The sequence below is a fragment of the Schistocerca piceifrons genome, chromosome 6, assembly GCF_021461385.2.
Source record: "Schistocerca piceifrons isolate TAMUIC-IGC-003096 chromosome 6, iqSchPice1.1, whole genome shotgun sequence".
NCBI lineage: Eukaryota > Metazoa > Arthropoda > Insecta > Orthoptera > Acrididae > Schistocerca > Schistocerca piceifrons.
In genome coordinates, this window is record NC_060143.1 from 237,546,026 (window position 1) to 237,564,591 (window position 18,566).

An 18,566-nucleotide genomic window follows, 5' to 3' on the forward strand; every position below is an offset into this window, starting at 1 on the left:
TGCTGCTCACCGGTGTGGGATCCGTCCCAGATAGGGTTGATAGAAGAGATAGAGAAGATGCAACGGAGAGCAGCTCGTTTCGTTACAGGATCATTTAGTAATCGCGAAAGCGTTGCGGGGATGATAGGTAAACTCCAGTGGAAGACTCTGCAAGAGAGACGCTCAGTAGCTCGGTACGGGCTTTTGTTGAAGCTTGAGAACATACCTTCACCGAGGAGTCAAGCAGTATATTGCTCCCTCCTACGTATATCTCGCGAAGAGACCATGAGGATAAAATCAGAGATATCAGAGCCCACACAGAGGCATACCGACATCTTTCTTTCCACGAACAATACGAGACTGGACTAGAAGGGAGAACCGAAAGAGGTACTCAAAGTAGCCTCCACCACACACCGTCAGGTGGCTTGCGGAGTATGGATGTAGCTGTAGACGTAGATAAATTATCTATTAGTCTGTTTCAGCTGTTACCATCATCGGATATCAAAAAACTTAGACTCTGCAAAGCAAAGTTCAGTGTCAGTATTAAACATATGCCTAATCGAGGCGTCAGCTAACAATATGGTTCAAATGGGACTAAACATCTGAGGTCATCAGTCCCCTAGAACTTACAACTACTTAAACGTAACTAAGCTAAGGACATCACTCACATCCATGCCCGAGGCAGGATTCGAACCTGCGACCGCAGAGGTCGCGCGGTTCTAGACTGAAGCCAATAGAACCCGCTCGGCCACTGTGGCCGGCAGCTAACAATACCGACACTGAATCTTGTTTCTCAAGTTCATAGTTTTCTGATATCTAATGATGGCAGCAACCGAAACTGTGTAATGAGTAATTTATTTAGCTATCAAGACTGTTTTATTCACAAAACAAATACGACTATTCACGAAACAAATACAACTTTAACGATGTTCCAGCCGTTGCTCAGCAACAGATAGTGACAAGTATCGGTGATACCGTGCAGCAGCTTGCAGAGTGGCCGTGAGGCCAGATTGCGCCTCGAAAGTGCAAGAAGAACACTATTTGTGCTGCATTCTTACCCGGATAATCGCTTATGCTTCTCACTGTACTTCATTGACACAGCACACTTAAAAGAGATTTATCGGGCGGCCAAAACTATTCCTTGAAGCTCATGGATATCTAAAAAGTTTTTAAAAACGCTTACCCATGCGTCAAAATTTGGTATAGGTTATGAAATACTACAGATTCATCTTACTTAATGTTGCATTTACGACATGAAGTTTCTTACTTGTATTATTTGCAGCATCGCAGAGTTTTTCGGGCCAGCACTTTTTAAATACATATCAAGCACCACTGCTTTGACGATTTCACAAACAGTCCCATGACGGCATTTACATAAGATTCGATTACAATTCAGCACTCCAACAAGAATACAGTGTGGGACTTTGCAACTCGTTAGACTTGTTCACGGGTGCTAGGATGCCATTTGTCAATTTGCTAAAGACGGGAGCCAACCATAAACTAGGAACTACTCGAGAAACTTCCTGTACAGCAGACACGTTCTTAGCTTAGACTCAAAGTAATTATCCTCATTACCAAGAGTATATATTTTTAATTATGTAAGAAATCACCATACCGTTTCGAAGTGTGCTGAGAACATTTACACTTGTACCTATTGCTCGAATTCGCATACATTAGCAAACATACACTCACAGATCGTAAAAGTCTCGGCAGGTACTGCCATGGCTGTCTAGACCTGTTACAATGCAGTACGTACGTGTCCACTCGCGACGGACGTGAATTTGATTTAAGCTACTGAGAACGGCAGTGAAGAAATAACAGTGGTCTCATATATGGAGGCGTAGAGCCTCATTACCCATCTGACAATCCTCAATACAGCTTTCCTAAATCTACATCTATGTATATGCTCCGCAACTCACAGTACACTTCGTGGCAGTGGGTACAACGGACCAGTATCAGTAATTGTTTGTCCCGTCTCATTCGTGCACTGACCGAGAGAAAAAAATGATAGTCTATATGCCTCTGCGCGCGCCCTGATGTACTGAGGAGACCATTTAAGCGTTCATTATATTACAGGACAATGGTGGACTACCTGTTGACGGAGAATGGAAGTGCTTGCAGGCATCGAATGGAGTGAGGGGAATGTCTGGAGCTATCAGAAAATGTAGATTACCGAGAACTCTACGCGGAACAGTAGTCACTTTTCCAGGAGGTATGCAGCCGCTTCCAGCAACACGCAGCCGCCTGGCGTTTCTCGGAACACTTCTAACCGCTGCACGTGATTCAGCCGCTCCGCCTGCAGCGCTTTTCAAGTTGCCGCATTCTTTTTACAGCGGAATGACAGCCTCCAAGTACGACTAGTCGTTTTACAGAAGGCTCTGACGTTGTTGTAACAAGCCCAACAACAGCCTTTACACTGGTGAAAATCCATGCTGTTACGAGCTTCACACTTCGTGGCCTATAAAGGGTGGTCCATTGATCGTGACCGGGCCAAATATCTCACGAAATGAGCAACAAATGAAAAAACTACAAAGAACGAAACTTATCTAGCTTGAAGGGGGAAATCAGACGGCGCTATGGTTGGCCCGCTAGATGGCGATGCCATAGGTCAAACGGATATCTACTCCGTTTTTTTAAATAGGAACCGCCATTTTTATTACATATTCGTGTAGTTCGTAAAGAAATAGGAATGTTTTAGTTGGACCACTTTTTTCGCTTTGTGATAGATGGCGCTGTAATAGCAATCACATTCATATTTCTTTACGTATTACACGAATATGTAATAAAAAATGGGAGTTCCTATTAAAAAAAAACGCAGTTGATATCCGTTTGACCTATGGCAGCGCCATCTAGCGGGCCAACCATAGCGCCATCTGGTTTCCCCCTTGAAGCTAGACAAGTTTCGTTCTTTGTAGTTTTTTCGTTTGACGCTTATTTCGTGAGATATTTGGCCCGGTCACGATCAATGGACCACCCTGTATACAGCTTCCCTCAGATCTTACGGAACAAAATTCGAAGTGCCAAAACTTGTAAGATTATTCCAAGTTTAGCACACGTTCTGCTGGTGAAATATGGCGAAGAGTGAGAATTCGAGACTTACTGGTCGTTTTGATGTCCCTTAGGAGAACAACTTTTTTAGGAGTTCTTCGAAATATATCTGGCGTACGTCACAGATCTGAGGAGTGTCTGTCTGGGCAAGAGTTGAACTTTCTTATCGTTGCAATCGACTGTGTAACCCATGACTGAAAGTCCACAGGGCTGGGTCTCAGTAATTTTTTGTGTATCACCTCATTAATTTAAAGAAAAACAACTCAACCTAGTGCGTAGTTATTTTTGTAACTAAACAAGCATCCATTTGCTTACAAGTCGACATGGCTAAGATGTTGCAAAACTGAGATTCCAATGAAACATTATGCAACAGACGGCGACATCAAATACACATTTGATTCGTGAAAGAGCTTAGCAACATTGCTCATTTTCTCTGAAGTGGGACTATTATAAAAACAGCACTATCTGCATAGTTATTTATGACTCAAAATGCATGTTAAATATCACTGTCGTTGGCTGAGTAAGAGATTCAAACATAAAGTAAATAAATTCCATTTCTCGTGGTGTGGGATGACTGTAATGTTCGAAGTTCTAACTTGTGAGTGTGGTTTAGAAAAGCATGTAGAGTGTTTCTTTGTGTATTTCTACAACAGGTGAACATGCAGATAAAAACTGGTACCATGAAAATAGCTAGGGCAAGATACAGAATAATGAAGAGATGGTTTTACAGTACCAATCGTTCTTGAGAATAAGGTTTAAGTACTCACCGATGATGGCAAAAAAGGGGATGAAACATGTGTGGGCACTAAAAAAGAATAATTTGTTGCATAATCGACGGTCCCGCATTCGCGTAATTTAATGTACGAGGGCTATTCGGAAAGTAAGGTCCGATCGGTCGCGAAATGGAAACGACTATGACAATCCGATAAAGCTTTGCACAGATGTGTTGGGTAGTGTTTCTAGTATAACCCCAGTTACCATCACGTCGCTCTTCCCATTTCTGAGCTCGCAGTGAGTGCGTAAAGATGTCTAGAAAATAGTGTCTGCCGCCAAGTACGAGGGCCTGGTGAGAAATTTCGCCTGAAGCTATGCAGCTAACATTACATAACTGTCGTGCTGTTTCTTCTTCAAGACCATTCTCCGCCGCATTCTGCAGGGGCAATGAAGATGCTCCTGCATCGTTTTCAATTGGAAATGTTTGACTACCCACAATACAGCCCGTAATTGTCTTCCTCTGAGTTTCATCTCTGCTCACATGAACCGCTGGCTATGAAGACAACATTTTGGCACAAGACAACGAGCCGTAGGCCAGCGTAGAGAATTGGCGGAAAGCACTGGCGGCTGCCTTCTATAGCGAGGGTATTGGAAAGTTGGTACAACGCTACGATACACGTCTAAGTCGGATCGGCGACTATGGAGATAAGTAGCTGCAAGGTGTATCTAACTGTTGCAAATAAAACATTTTAGATTTTTACCGTGGTTTCCATTTCCCGACCTATCGGACCTTACTTTCCGAATAGCCCTCGTACAAACATCGCTGCCGTTAGAGCTTCAAAACCAAATGATGGTGACAGTTTACTATGCCATGAATGATTAAAACTATTAAATAGCACTGTTTACGGTTTTTCATTTAGATAACTATCCTTTGAAAGGCATACTTGAGGATAAGAAGGAATAGGTGGCATAATAAAAGTGACTAATAGTCCTTTGAAGACAATTTAATCCAGAAGGAACTGTTCGTGTATTTAATATCCACCCGACAGCGAAGCTGTTTGGAGAAGAAACGATATGCCGTGAAGTCGTGTTAATGGTGGGATTATCAGAGACGGACCACAGGCTCCGGCTCATTTGGAGAAGGATGTGGGGTGAAGCGGCTTTGATTTCGATTTACGAAATATCCCACCATTCGCCTTTAGTTTTCTGGAAAAATCAAGGAGAGCTAAAATCCTAGTAAGGCAACGGACTTGCCGCAGTGGATACACCGATTCCCGTCATATCACCGATGTTAAGCGCTGTCGGGCGTGGCCGGCACTTGGATGGGTGACCATCCGGGCAACCATGCGCTGTTGCCATTTTTCGGGGTGCACTCAGCCTCATGATGCCAATTGAGGAGCTACTCGACCGAATAGTAGCGGCTCCGGTCAAAGAAAACCATCATAACGACGGGGAGAGCGGTGTGCTGACCACACGCCCCCCCCCCCAATCCGCATCCTCACCTGAGGATGACACGGCGGTCGGATGGTCCCGCTGGGCGACTTGTGGCCTGAAGACGGAGTGCTTTAAAATCCTAACCAGACGCCGATTTGAATCATGTTCATTGCGAGTACGAACCCGGCGCCATAATCATTAGTCTAATTTCCCCATTCTTCACATGCTCCAGCCAGTGCTCGGTCCCTAACGAGATTTAGTCCCTAATCTTTCTTTCCTCCTTCCTCCATTCCGTACCAGGTATAAGGCGTCAGACGAGGATAATGAATTATTACTTTCGCTGCAAGAATAGATAGTACGGAGGTGAAGTTTGGGGCTTATGATTGCAGTAGATTACCCGCGGAAAGTTCCGCGTAGCTGGGAGCGCTTTGGTCCGATGACGGCCGCAGAGCCGGCTGCTGCGCGTGAGCGTGCAGCGCGGCGGGACGCAAGGCGCATGCGCGGATCGACTGCTCTGCGCTGTGACGTCACTGCGGTCGCAGTTCGGGGAACTGGCCTGCAGGTGTCCGCGACGACGACCCCTCGGCATGGCGTGGCATCGCAGGACCGGCGTTCTGCTGATCACCTCTCAGAACCCACCATTACTAAGGTTTTCTCGAACGGACTGCCTGACTGACACATTTTCGAGCTGTATACAGTGTAGTGACTTGGCAAGACAGCCAAGCCACTCGGAGGTAGCCGAAAGGCACGCGTTTAAGCTCACGCAGACTGGCGTGATGTCTGGAACAGTTAAGGGAATTATATAGTAGCAAATAAAGTACGTAGTTGATGTAATACTTAACTTTAATCCATACTTGGAGAACATAGCTCTTGTTGATACATGAATGATAATCTCAATATAAACTGGTAATGGCGCCTTGCTAGCAAATGACGTAGCTGAAGGCTATGCTAACTATCGTCTCGGCAAATGAGAGCGTATTTGTCAGTGAACCCTTCCTAGCAAAGTCGGCTGTACAACTGGGGCGAGTGCTAGTAAGTCTCTCTAGACCTGCCGTGTGGCGGCGCTCGGTCTGCAATCACTGACAGTGGCGACACGCGGGTTCGGCGTATACTAATGGACCGCGGCCGATTTAAAGGCTACCACCTAGCAAGTGTGGTGTCTGGCGGTGACACCACATACAGAGTTGACGATTCTCAATAGTTCGACCGCTTATCTCGTCGTTTCCTTCCGAATGAGGCGCTGCTGTGGAATAACAGTGGAACTTTTTTTTAAATGGGGTGGAGGGCGGCGGTTCAGACCCCGTCCCGTCATGCTGTCCCTACCTAGTTTTTCCGTTATTTCATTAAATTGCGTACGGTGAATGCTGGGATGGTTCATTTCCCAGTCGATGCTTGTGTTCCGTGTTCTGACAGTGCTCACATCGAGTCTCGAAAATACTCATAACACATCTGTGCCTATGTTCTCATTCAGCTTGATACATCAACACAATATTACGCTAAATGATTTATTATTATTGTTGACTGGAATACGATCTTTCAAATTCTGAAGGTGGCAGGGGTAAAATGCAGGGAACGAAAGGCTATTTACAATTTGTGCAGAAACCAGATGGCAGTTATAAGAGTTGAGGGACATGAAAGGGAAGCAGTGGTTGGGAAGGGAGTGAGACAGGGTTGTAGCTTCTCCCCGATGTTATTCAGTCTGTATATTGAGCAAGCAGTAAAGGAAACAAAAGAAAAATTCGGAGTAGGTATTAAAATCCGTGGAGAAGAAATAAAAACTTTGAGGTTCGCCGATGGATTTGGAAGAGCAGTTGAATGGAATGGACAGTGTCTTGAAAGGAGGATATAAGGTGAACATCAACAAAAGCAAAACGAGGATAATGGGATGTAGTCGAATTAAGTCGGGTGATGCTGAGGGAATTAGGTTACGAAATGAGACACTTAAAGGAGTAAACGAGTTTTGCTTCTTGGGGAGCAAAATAACTGATGATGGTCGAAGTAGAGAGGATATAAAATGTAGACTGGCAATGGCAAGGAAAGCGTTTCTGAAGAAGAGAAATTTGTTAACATCGAATATAGATTTAAGTGTCAGGAAGTCGTTTCTGAAAGTATTTGTATGGAGTGTAGCCATGAATGGAAGTGAAACCTGGACGATAAATAGTTTGGACAAGAAGAGAATAGAAGCTTTCGAAATGTGGTGCTACAGAAGAATGCTGAAGATTAGATGGGTAGATCACATAACTAATGAGGAGGTATTGAATAGAATTGGGGAGAAGAGGAGTTTGTGGCACAACTTGACTAGAAGAAGGGATCGGTTAATAGGACATGTTCTGAGGCATCAAGGGATAACCAATTTAGTATTGGAGGGCAGTTTGGAGGGTAAAAATCGTAGAGGGAGACCAAGAGATGAATACACTAAGCAGTTTCAGAAGGACGTAGGTCGCAGTAGGTACTGGTAGATGAAGAAGCTTGCACAGGATAGAGTAGCATGGAGAGCTGCATCAAACCAGAATGAGATTTTCACTCTGCAGCGGAGTGTGCGCTGATATGAAACTAAATGAAAATAGGAGACGAGGTACCGGCAGAAGTAAAGCTGTGAGGACGGAGTGTGAGTCGTGCTCGGGTAGCTCAGTTGATAGAGCACTTGCGCGCGAAAGGCAAAGGTCCCGAGGTCGAGTCTCGGTCCGGGACTCAGTTTTAATCTCCCAGGAAGTTTGCATCAAACCAGTCTCAGGACTTCAAAGTGGTTCAAATGACTCTGAGCACTATGGGACTTAACATCTGTGGTCATCAGTCCCCTAGAACTTAGAACTACTTAAACCTAACTAACCTAAGGACAGCACACACATCCATGCCCGAGGTAGGATTCGAACCTGCGACCGTAGCGGTCACGCGGTTCCAGACTGATGCGCCTAGAACCGCATGGCCACACCGGCCGGCGTCTCAGGACTTAAAAGCACAACAACAACATTGTTATTCTACGATAATCTGGTAGAATCTTCACACAGATAACTGCACCATCTGCGAGAAGTATGAAGTTGCAACTAACACTATGTGTTAATGCCTAAATACCCGTTAGGTCCTATTATACTTCCCTGGGCATACGAAGTATGTCTGTAGGTAACTCGGCACGCATAATAATGTGCTGCATGCTGCCCGTCAAGAAATTTACAATGCAGCAGCAAACCCGGTTTGATAGCCAGTATGACGTATTTTCTTTAGAGGTAGTCGATTTATTACTACATCTAAAGACTTTCGAGAGTCTACAAAGATCAGATGAATCGCTCCTGGCACTGAGGATTTCATGTTGATGAGTGTGAGTTGAGTTCTCATGATCGACGTTTTGTGAACCCATGTTGATTCCTAATGAAATGGTTAGACCTAGTAGGTCATCAGATTTTAACGCTACAAGTGGATTTCGATGATAGTTTAGGATGGTAGCACTATGGACAGGATCAACTACTTGTTCTCACGTGCCCTCCTGACTCGGCCATAGTTATTCCCACGGTAAGGAAGTGATAGTGCGATAGCTCCAAAATACTTCTCTGCTTTTAGAGGCCCGCATCTCGTGGTCGTGGGGTAGCGTTCACGCTTCCCACGCCCGGGTTCGATTCCCGGCGGGGTGAGGGATTTTCTCTGCCTCGTGATGGCTGGGTGTTGTGTGATGTCCTTAGGTTAGTTAGGTTTAAGTAGTTCTACGTTCCAGGGGACTGATGACCATAGATGTTAAGTCCCATAGTGCTCAGAGCCATTTGAACCATTTTTTGCTTTTAGAGTTATGTGCGAAAAGCTCGCACTGTGGTAGTTCCAGTACGTCACGGTCCAGTGTTGCGAGGGATTTGCCGTACTTTGCCTCTCTGCGTCCACGGAAATTCTTGAGCAGATCTTAGGAGCAAAGTGTCGAAGTGATTAAGACAAAAGCTTATAGCCTTGACGACGGCAATCCAGTCCCGGTCAAGACTTGTGTCAAGATGTCTCCTTTAAAAACGACTCAGCCAAATTTCTTCTTCTAGCTTCGGCAATCCGTACTCGTCGTTGACCACAATCTTAGTTTCTGCGTCCCAGCAGATCTGTCGTCGCTCTTGTTCCAAAAGAATGTATTTTCTGTCATTTTATTTTAGTAGTAGCGTTCCCATATTTCGAGGCCGCATAGCAGCAATATCACGGAGAATAACAACCTTTTCTCAAAGAATCAGCACAGTTTCAGGAATAACCGCTCGGGTGAGAAACAGCTTGCTTCATTCGTATGCGACATGTTGCATATAAAACACTACTGGCCATTAAAATTGCTACACCACGGAGATGACGTGCTACAGACGCGAAATTTAACCGACAGGAAGAAGATACTGTAATATGCAAATGATTAGCTTTTCAGAGCATTCACACAAGGTTGGCAACGTGCTGACATGAGGAAAGTTTCCAACCGATTTCTCATACACAAACAGCAGTTGACCGGCGTTGCCTGGTCAAACGTTATTGTGATGCCTCGTGTAAGGAGGAAAAATGTGTAACATCACGTTTAGGACTTTGCTAAACGTGGGATTGTCGCCTCTCGCGATTGAGGTTTATCGTATCACGACATTGCTGCTCGCGTTGGTCGAGATCCAATGACTGTTAGCAGAATATGGAATTGGTGGGTTCAGGACGGTAATACGGAACGCCGTGCTGGATGCCAACGGCCTCGTATCTGTAGCAGTCGAGATGACAGGCATCTTATCCGCACGGCTGTAACGGATCGTGGAGCCACGTCTCGATCCCTGAGTCAACAGATGGGGACGTTTGCAAGACAACAACCATCTGCACGAACAGTTCGACGAAGTTTGCAGCAGCATGGACTATCAGGTCGGAGACCGTGGCTGCGGTTACCTTTGACGCTGCATCACAGACAGGAGCGCCTGCGATGGTGTACTCAACCATGCACCTGGGTGCACGAATGGCAAAACGTCATTTTTTCTGATGAATCCAGGTTCTGTTTGCAGCATCATGATGGTCGCATCCGTGTTTGGCGATATCGCGGTGAACGCACATTGGAAGCGTGTATTCGTCATCGCAACACTGGCGTATCGCCCGGCGTAATGGTATGGGGTGCCATTGGTTACACGTCTCGGTCACCTCTTGTTCGCATTGACGGCACTTTGAACAGTGGACGTTACAGTTCAGATGTGTTACGATCCGTGGCTCTACCCTTAATTCGATCGATTTCAGCAGGATAATGTACGACCGCATGTTGCAGGTCCCGTACGGGGCTTTCTGGATACAGAAAATGTTCGACTGCTGCCCTGGCCAGCACGTTCTGCAGATCTCTCGCCAATTGAAAACGTCTGGTCAATGGTGACCGAGCAACTGGCTCGTCACGATACGCCATTCACTACTCTTGATGAACTGTGGTATCGTGTTGAAGCTGCATGGGCAGCTGTACCTGTACACGCCATCCAAGCTCTGTCTGACTCAATGCCCAGGCGTATCAAGGCCGTTATTACGGCCAGCGGTGGTTGTTCGGGTACGTATTTCTCAGGATCTATGCACCCAAATTGCGTGCAAATGTCATCACATGTCAGTTCTAGTGTAATGTATTTGTCCAATTAATACCTGTTTATTATCTGCATTTTTTCTTGGTGTAGCAATTTTAATGGCCAGTTGTGTACTTACCGCCGTGCACTGTACAATGGCTTGCGGAGAGTGTATGTAGACGTCTTGGTGGTGGAGGGGGTGGGGGACTTGTTGCACCGAGACTCGCGCCCATTGATCTGGCGCGTGATGACGTCAGCGGCGGGCACTTGGCGGACGCGGGCCCACGGGATTGGCGGCGTCGCCACGGCGCCAGCGACCGCGGGGGTGGTAATGGGACTTGTTGCTCACGCAGGCGCCGCCGCGCCCTCGGCCGCCGCGCCATTGGCTGGCCGCGCCGCCGCCGCCCGGGGATTGGATCAATGCAGCGCCCCGGCGGCGGCTTTCATCTCGGCGCCAGGCGGCGCTCTCTCCCTTTGTTGCGGCCGACTACGCCACACCTGCCCGCCAGCCCGAGCTTCTCGCCCTTGCCTCTTACACTCCTGTGGCAGCTACGTTGCAAAGTAGAAATTTAGTCGTGGTCGCTTAGGATATGGCCTTCCAGGCTGACAAACGAGTACTTCAGTCTTCCAATATGTCGTCTTTCTGATTATTGTTCTTGATAATTATTAGCATTTTTGCTGTCATTTCATACAAATGTGAATATTTACACTCCGTACTTTCTATGTACACTACTGGCCATTAAAATCGCTACACCAAGAAGAAATGAAGATGATAAACGGGTATTCATTGGACAAGTATATTATACTAGGACTGACATGTGATTAGATTTTCACGCAATTTGGGTGCATAGATTCTGAGAAATCAGTATCCAGGACAACCACCTCTGGCCGTAATAACGGCCTCCATAGGCCTGGGCATTGAGTCAGAGCTAGGATGGCGTGTACAGGTACAGCTGCCCATGCAGCTTCAACACGATACTACAGGTCATCAAGAGTAGTGATTGGCGTATTGTGACGAGCCAGTTACTCGGCCACCATTGACCACACGTTTTCAGTTGATGAGAGATTTGGAGAAGGTGCTGACCAGGGCAGCAGTCGAACATTTTCTGTATCCAGAAAGGCCCGTACAGGACCTGCAACATACGGTCGTGCATTATCCTGCTGAAATGTAGGGTTTCGCAGGGATCGAATGAAGGGTAGAGTCACGGGTCGTAACACATCTGATATGTAACGTCCACTGTTCATAGTGCCGTCAATGCGAGCAAGAGGTGACCGAGACGTGTAACCAATTGCACCCCATACCATCACGCTGGGTGATACGCCAGTATGGCGATGACGAATACACGCTTCCAATGTGCGTTCACCGCGATGTCGCCAAACACGGATGCGACCATCATGATGCTGTAAACAGAACCTGGATTCATCCGAAAAATGACGCTTTGCCATTCGTGCACCCAGGTTCGTCGTTGAGTACACCATCGCAGGCGCTCCTGTCTGTGATGCAGCGTCAAGGGTAGCCGCAATCATGGTCTACGAGCTGATAGTCCATGCTGCTGCAAACGTCGGCGAACTGTTCGTGCAGATGGTTGTTGTCTTCCAAACGTTCCCGTCTGTTGACTCAGGGATCGAGACGTGGCTCCACGATCCATTACAGCCATGCGGATAAGATGCCTGTCATCTCGACTCCTAGTGACAGGAGGCCGTTGGGATCCAGCACGGCGTTCCGTATTACCCTCCGGAACCCACCGATTCCATAGTCTGCTAACAGTCATTGGATCTCGACCAACGCGAGCAGCAATGTCGCGATACGATAAACCGCAATCGCGATAGGCTACAATCCGATCTTTATCAAAGTCGGAAACGTGATGGTACGCATTTCTCCTACTTACACGAAGCATCACAACAACGTTTCACCAGGCAACGCCGGTCAACTGCTGTTTGTGTATGAGAAATCGGATGGAAACTTTCCTCATGTTAGCACGTTGTAGGTGTCGCCACCGGCGCCAACCTTGTGTGAATGCTCTGAAAAGCTAATCATTTGCATATCACAGCATCTTCTTCCTGCCGGTTAAATTTCGCATCTGTAGCACGTCATCTTCGTGGTGTAGCAATTTTGATGGCCAGTAGTGTATGAAGTGAGCGACACGGACTGTATTCTATAGACACATGTCTGAAACAAGCTTCACAAATATTCAGTCAGATCTTGATTTCAAAGTGATTTAAAAGTTGTCAACTTGCTTCAAATGTTCAGAAATGTGAAACTACGCACTTCTAAAACGAACAAACGTAGTATCCGGTGACTGTATCAGAAATTCACAATTGGGATAGGTAAACTCTTACAAATACGTGGACGTGACACTTTGTGGGGACATGACATGGAGCAATCACATAGGCCCAGTAGTGGGTACGTGGAATACGAGGGAAATGCAATCAGCCTACAAAGGAGATTGTTCACAGATAACTTCTGCGACCCATTCGAGAATATATCCCAAACGTGTGGGATACGTACCAGATACGGCTAAGAGGGGATATTGTCCTAACCAGATGGTCATCACTAAAGAATGTTCGGACAAACGAAGATTTTCTAGGCAGTTTCCGCCTCGAGGAAGTGCATATCAGAGGCTCCCCCCGCCCCCCCTCCCCCACGAGGAGATGGAGCAAGTGGATGGGCAGACTCTCGAAGACAGGCATAAACTGTTCCGAGAAAACCTATTACAAAATTTCAAGATCCGGCTTTAAATAACGACTCTAGGAATACACAGCAACCCCATACATATTGTTCCCACTGGGATGCCGAGGACAAAATTAGATTAATTACGTCAGACATGGAAGCATTTAAACACCCGTTCTTCCTACGTACCTTACGTGAATCGAATGGGGCGCACCGTGTGCTGTGCACCTCACGATGGTTTGCAGAGAATGGAAATGAATGTAGAGAGTATATATATCTGGAAACAATCAAAAAATGAATTAGGTAACTGCCTCTCGAAGGCGAAAGTAACACCTCCATCCACCCTCCCCCCACACCCACAACGCACCAAATGCTGCACATTGTCTTTGTATTGATGTTTGCCCTCCTAATTTGTGGGTTATTTCTGGGACATCCTCTCGCCCAAGTGACAAGGCAGTGACCAGTCGCGCTACTCCCTGAATGCTCGCTATCTAATCTGCTACGATAGGTAAGAGTCGTAACCTGACAGCCGTCACCCGGGAGTGGTCGGACAAGGGAGGATTTTCTAGGTTATTTCCTCCTTGAGGACGTGAATATCATGCACATTCTAAGGATTTTCTTTAAAAGGATTTTCTTTAACTAACGCGAATGCTCTTAGATGTTTGACGGGTGCTGTAACATAATTTCGCTGTAGTGCTTCCGACAGTACTTTGCTACTGACAGCGCCAACTCACCTGGAAAAAAAATTAGAGGTTAAAGACTAGCTTTCGACGAGCTTGTTAGAGAAATAGCAGCTCTTGTTTGAAAGGATTAGCTAGGAATTAGTCTGTGGCTTTCTCAAAGGAACGCACCACTTTGCAGGGTCTAGTGTTTTTGCAATACACGAAGGCTGAACGACGTTGTCTGAATTTAGAGCCAGTGTTCTCCCATAAACGTAGAAACCTATGTTCAAGTACTTTCCGGAGAATTTAACAGCATTTGTCAAAATATGGTAACTTTAAAATGTCGTATAACACAAATGCACGACGAATTCGTCGCACAAAACCTGTGCGACTGACATCGAAATAAGTGTCCAAGGAATAGAAAAGCAACTGAAATCACTCAACAGAGGAAAGTCCACTGGACCTGACGGGATACCAATTCGATTTTACACAGAGTACGCGAAAGAACTTTCCCTCTTCTAACAGCCGTGTACCGCAAGTCTCTAGAGGAACGGAAGGTTCCAAATGATTGGAAAAGAGCACAGGTAGTCGCAGTTTTCAAGAAGGGCCGTCGAGCAGATGCGCAAAACTATAGGCCTATATCTCTGACATCGATCTGTTGTAGAATTTTAGAACATGTTTTTTGCTCGCGTATCATGTCACTTCTGGAAAGCCAGAATCTACTCTGTAGAAATAAACATGGATTCCGGAAACAGCGATCGTGTGAGACACAACTCGCTTTATTTGTTCACGAGATCCAGAAAATATTAGATACAAGCTCCGAGGTAGATACCATTTTCCTTGACTTCCGGAAGGCGTTCGATACAGTTCCGCACTGTCGCCTGATAAACAAAGTAAGAGCCTACGGAATATCAGATCAGCTGTGTGGCTGGATTGAAGAGCTTTTAGCAAACAGAACACAGCATGTTGTTCTCAATGGAGAGACGTCTACAGACGTTAAAGTAACATCTGGCGTGCCAAGGGGAGTGTTATGGGACCATTGCTTTTCACAATATATATAAATGACCCAGTAGATAGGGTCGGAAGTTCCATGCAGCTTTTCGCGGATGATGCTGTAGTATACAGAGAAGTTGCAGCATTAGAAAATTGCAGCGAAATGTAGGAAGATCTGCAGCGGATAGGCACTTGGTGCAGGGAGTGGCAACTGACCCTTAACATAGACAAATGTAATGTATTGCGAATACACAGAAAGAAGGATCCTTTATTGTATGATTATATGATAGCGGAACAAACAATGGTAGCAGTTACTTCTGTAAAATATCTGGGAGTATGCGTACGGAACGATTTGAAGTGGAATGATCATATAATATTAATTGTTGGTAAGGCGGGTGCCAGGTTGAGATACATTGGGAGAGTCCTTAGAAAATGTAGTCCATCAACAAAGGAGGTGGCTTACAAAACACTCGTTCGACCTATACTTGAGTATTGCTCATCAGTGTGGGATCCGTACCAGGTCGGGTTGACAGAGAGGATAGAGAAGATACAAAGAAGAGCCGCGCGTTTCGTCACAGGGTTATTTGGTAAACGTGATAGCGTTAAGGAGATGTTTAGCAAACTCAAGTGGCAGACTCTGCAAGAGAGGCGCTCTGCATCGCAGTGTAGCTTGCTGTCCAGGTTTCGAGAGGGTGCGTTTCTGGATGAGGTATCGAATATATTGCTTCCCGCTACTTATACCTCCCGAGGAGATCACGAATGTAAAATTAGAGAGATTCGATGGCGCACGGAGGCTTTCCGGCTGTCGTTCTTCCCGCGAACCATACGCGACTGGAACGGGAATGGGAGGTAATGACAGTGGCACGTAAAGTGCCCTCCGCCACACACCGTTGGGCGGCTTGCGGATTATAAATGTAGATGTAGATGTAGAACTGGACTCGGATTTGTAATAAATGGAAAACTGGTGATTTTTTTAATTCCAGTAAAATTTTTTAAAAGCGTACTTGTGGCTGGTTACTGTTTTAAATTATAAACCTTGTAATAGGTCGAGAAATTTGAAGAGATACGTAAAAATGCAAACACTTTTGAGATGCGAAGGTCATGACACCTCCACCCCTCTTGGATCCTCGCATTCCGAATGAAACAGGAAAGGGAGAAATGGAAGTTAAACAAGAAGTGCCTTCCGCCACAAACCGTAAGTACAGGGTGTTTCAAAAATGACCGGTATATTTGAAACGACAATAAAAACTAAACGAGCAGCGATAGAAATACACCGTTTGTTGCAATATGCTTGGGACAACAGTACATTTTCAGGCAGTCAAACTTTCGAAATTACAGTAGTTACAATTTTCAACAACAGATGGCGCTGCGGTCTGGGAAACTCTATAGTACGATATTTTCCACATATCCACCATGCGTAGCAATAATATGGCGTAGTCTCTGAATGAAATTACCCGAAACCTTTGACGACGTGTCTGGCGGAATGGCTTCACATGCAGATGAGATGTACTGCTTCAGCTGTTCAATTGTTTCTGGATTCTGGCGGTACACCTGGTCTTTCAAGTGTCCCCACAGAAAGAAGTCACAGGGGTTCATGTCTGGCGAATAGGGAGGCCAATCCACGCCGCCTCCTGTATGTTTCGGATAGCCCAAAGCAATCACACGATCATCGAAATATTCATTCAGGAAATTAAAGACGTCGGCCGTGCGATGTGGCCGGGCACCATCTTGCATAAACCACGAGGTGTTCGCAGTGTCGTCTAAGGCAGTTTGTACCGCCACAAATTCACGAAGAATGTCCAGATAGCGTGATGCAGTAATCGTTTCTGATCTGAAAAATGGGCCAGTGATTCCTTTGGAAGAAATGGCGGCCCAGACCAGTACTTTTTGAGGATGCAGGGACGATGGGACTGCAACATGGGGCTTTTCGGTTCCCCATATGCGCCAGTTCTGTTTATTGACGAAGCCGTCCAGGTAAAAATAAGCTTCGTCAGTAAACCAAATGCTGCCCACATGCATATCGCCGTCATCAATCCTGTGCACTATATCGTTAGCGAATGTCTCTCGTGCAGCAATGGTAGCGGCGCTGAGGGGTTGCCGCGTTTGAATTTTGTATGGATAGAGGTGTAAACTCTGGCGCATGAGACGATACGTGGACGTTGGCGTCATTTGGACCGCAGCTGCAACACGGCGAACGGAAACCCGAGGCCGCTGTTGGATCACCTGCTGCACTAGCTGCGCGTTGCCCTCTGTGGTTGCCGTACGTGGTCGCCCTACCTTTCCAGCACGTTCATCCGTCACGTTCCCAGTCCGTTGAAATTTTTCAAACAGATCCTTTGTTGTATCGCTTTTCGGTCCTTTGGTTACATTAAACCTCCGTTGAAAACTTCGTCTTGTTGCAACAACACTGTGTTCTAGGCGGTGGAATTCCAACACCAGAAAAATCCTCTGTTCTAAGGAATAAACCATGTTGTCTACAGCACACTTGCACGTTGTGAACAGCACAAGCTTACAGCAGAAAGACGACGTACAGAATGGCGCACCCACAGACTGCGTTGTCTTCTATATCTTTCACATCACTTGTAGCGCCATCTGTTGTTGAAAATTATAACTACTGTAATTTCGAAAGTTTGTCCGCCTGAAAAAGTACTGTTGTCCCAAGTTATTGCAACAAACGGTGTATTTCTATCGCTGCTCGTTTAGTTTTAATTGCCGTTTCAAATATACCGGTCATTTTTGAAACACCCTGTAGGCAGAAAAGTTTGGATGTAGTCAATGTGCAAGAGCTGGAGGTGATAGCCTCAGACTGCGGCTGAGCTCGGCTCCCTGGCCTCTCAGCCATTAGCGTGGCCGTCTCTCCCTGATGGCGTCGTCGTTAGCGGGTGGCGGCGCGCCGACCAGCCAACGGCGCCCGGGGGACGCGGCCGCCACTGACGGAGGGCTCGCCGGCACGCAGCGCCTGCAGCGCGCGGCTCCGCTACCCGCCGCACGCACACACTTCGCCCCAGGAAGGCCTCGCTGCTGCAGTCGCATTTCCGTCCCAGTCATCAGCTGCTCTGCGCGCCTTTTCGTCATTGTGGCAGCTGGGGAGCGTGTGCTGGGCGCAATTTCCGTGTGTGTGTGTGTGTGTGTGTGTGTGTGTGTGTGTGTGTGTGTGTGTGTAGAGGGGGGGGCAATTTTGTGACTGGCGGAAAAACGAAGGAGAGTGAAAGAAAAACGAAAGAAGGGAGAAGAAGAAGAAAAAGGGAATTGATCAGGGGCTACTAGAATGGGAAGGGGAAGCGACTTATAAAAGTAAGTGACAAGTTTGGATTTCGTAGAAATATTGGAACACGTGAGGCAATACTGACCTTACGACTTATCTTAGAAGAAAGATTAAGGAAAGGCGAACCTACGTTTGTAGCATTTGTAGACTTAGAGAAATCTTATGAAAATGTTGACTGGAATACTCTCTTTCAAATTCTGAGGATGGCAGGGATAAAATACAGGGAGCGAAAGGCTATTTACAATTTGTACAGAAACCAGATGGCAGTTATAAGAGTCGAGGGACATGAA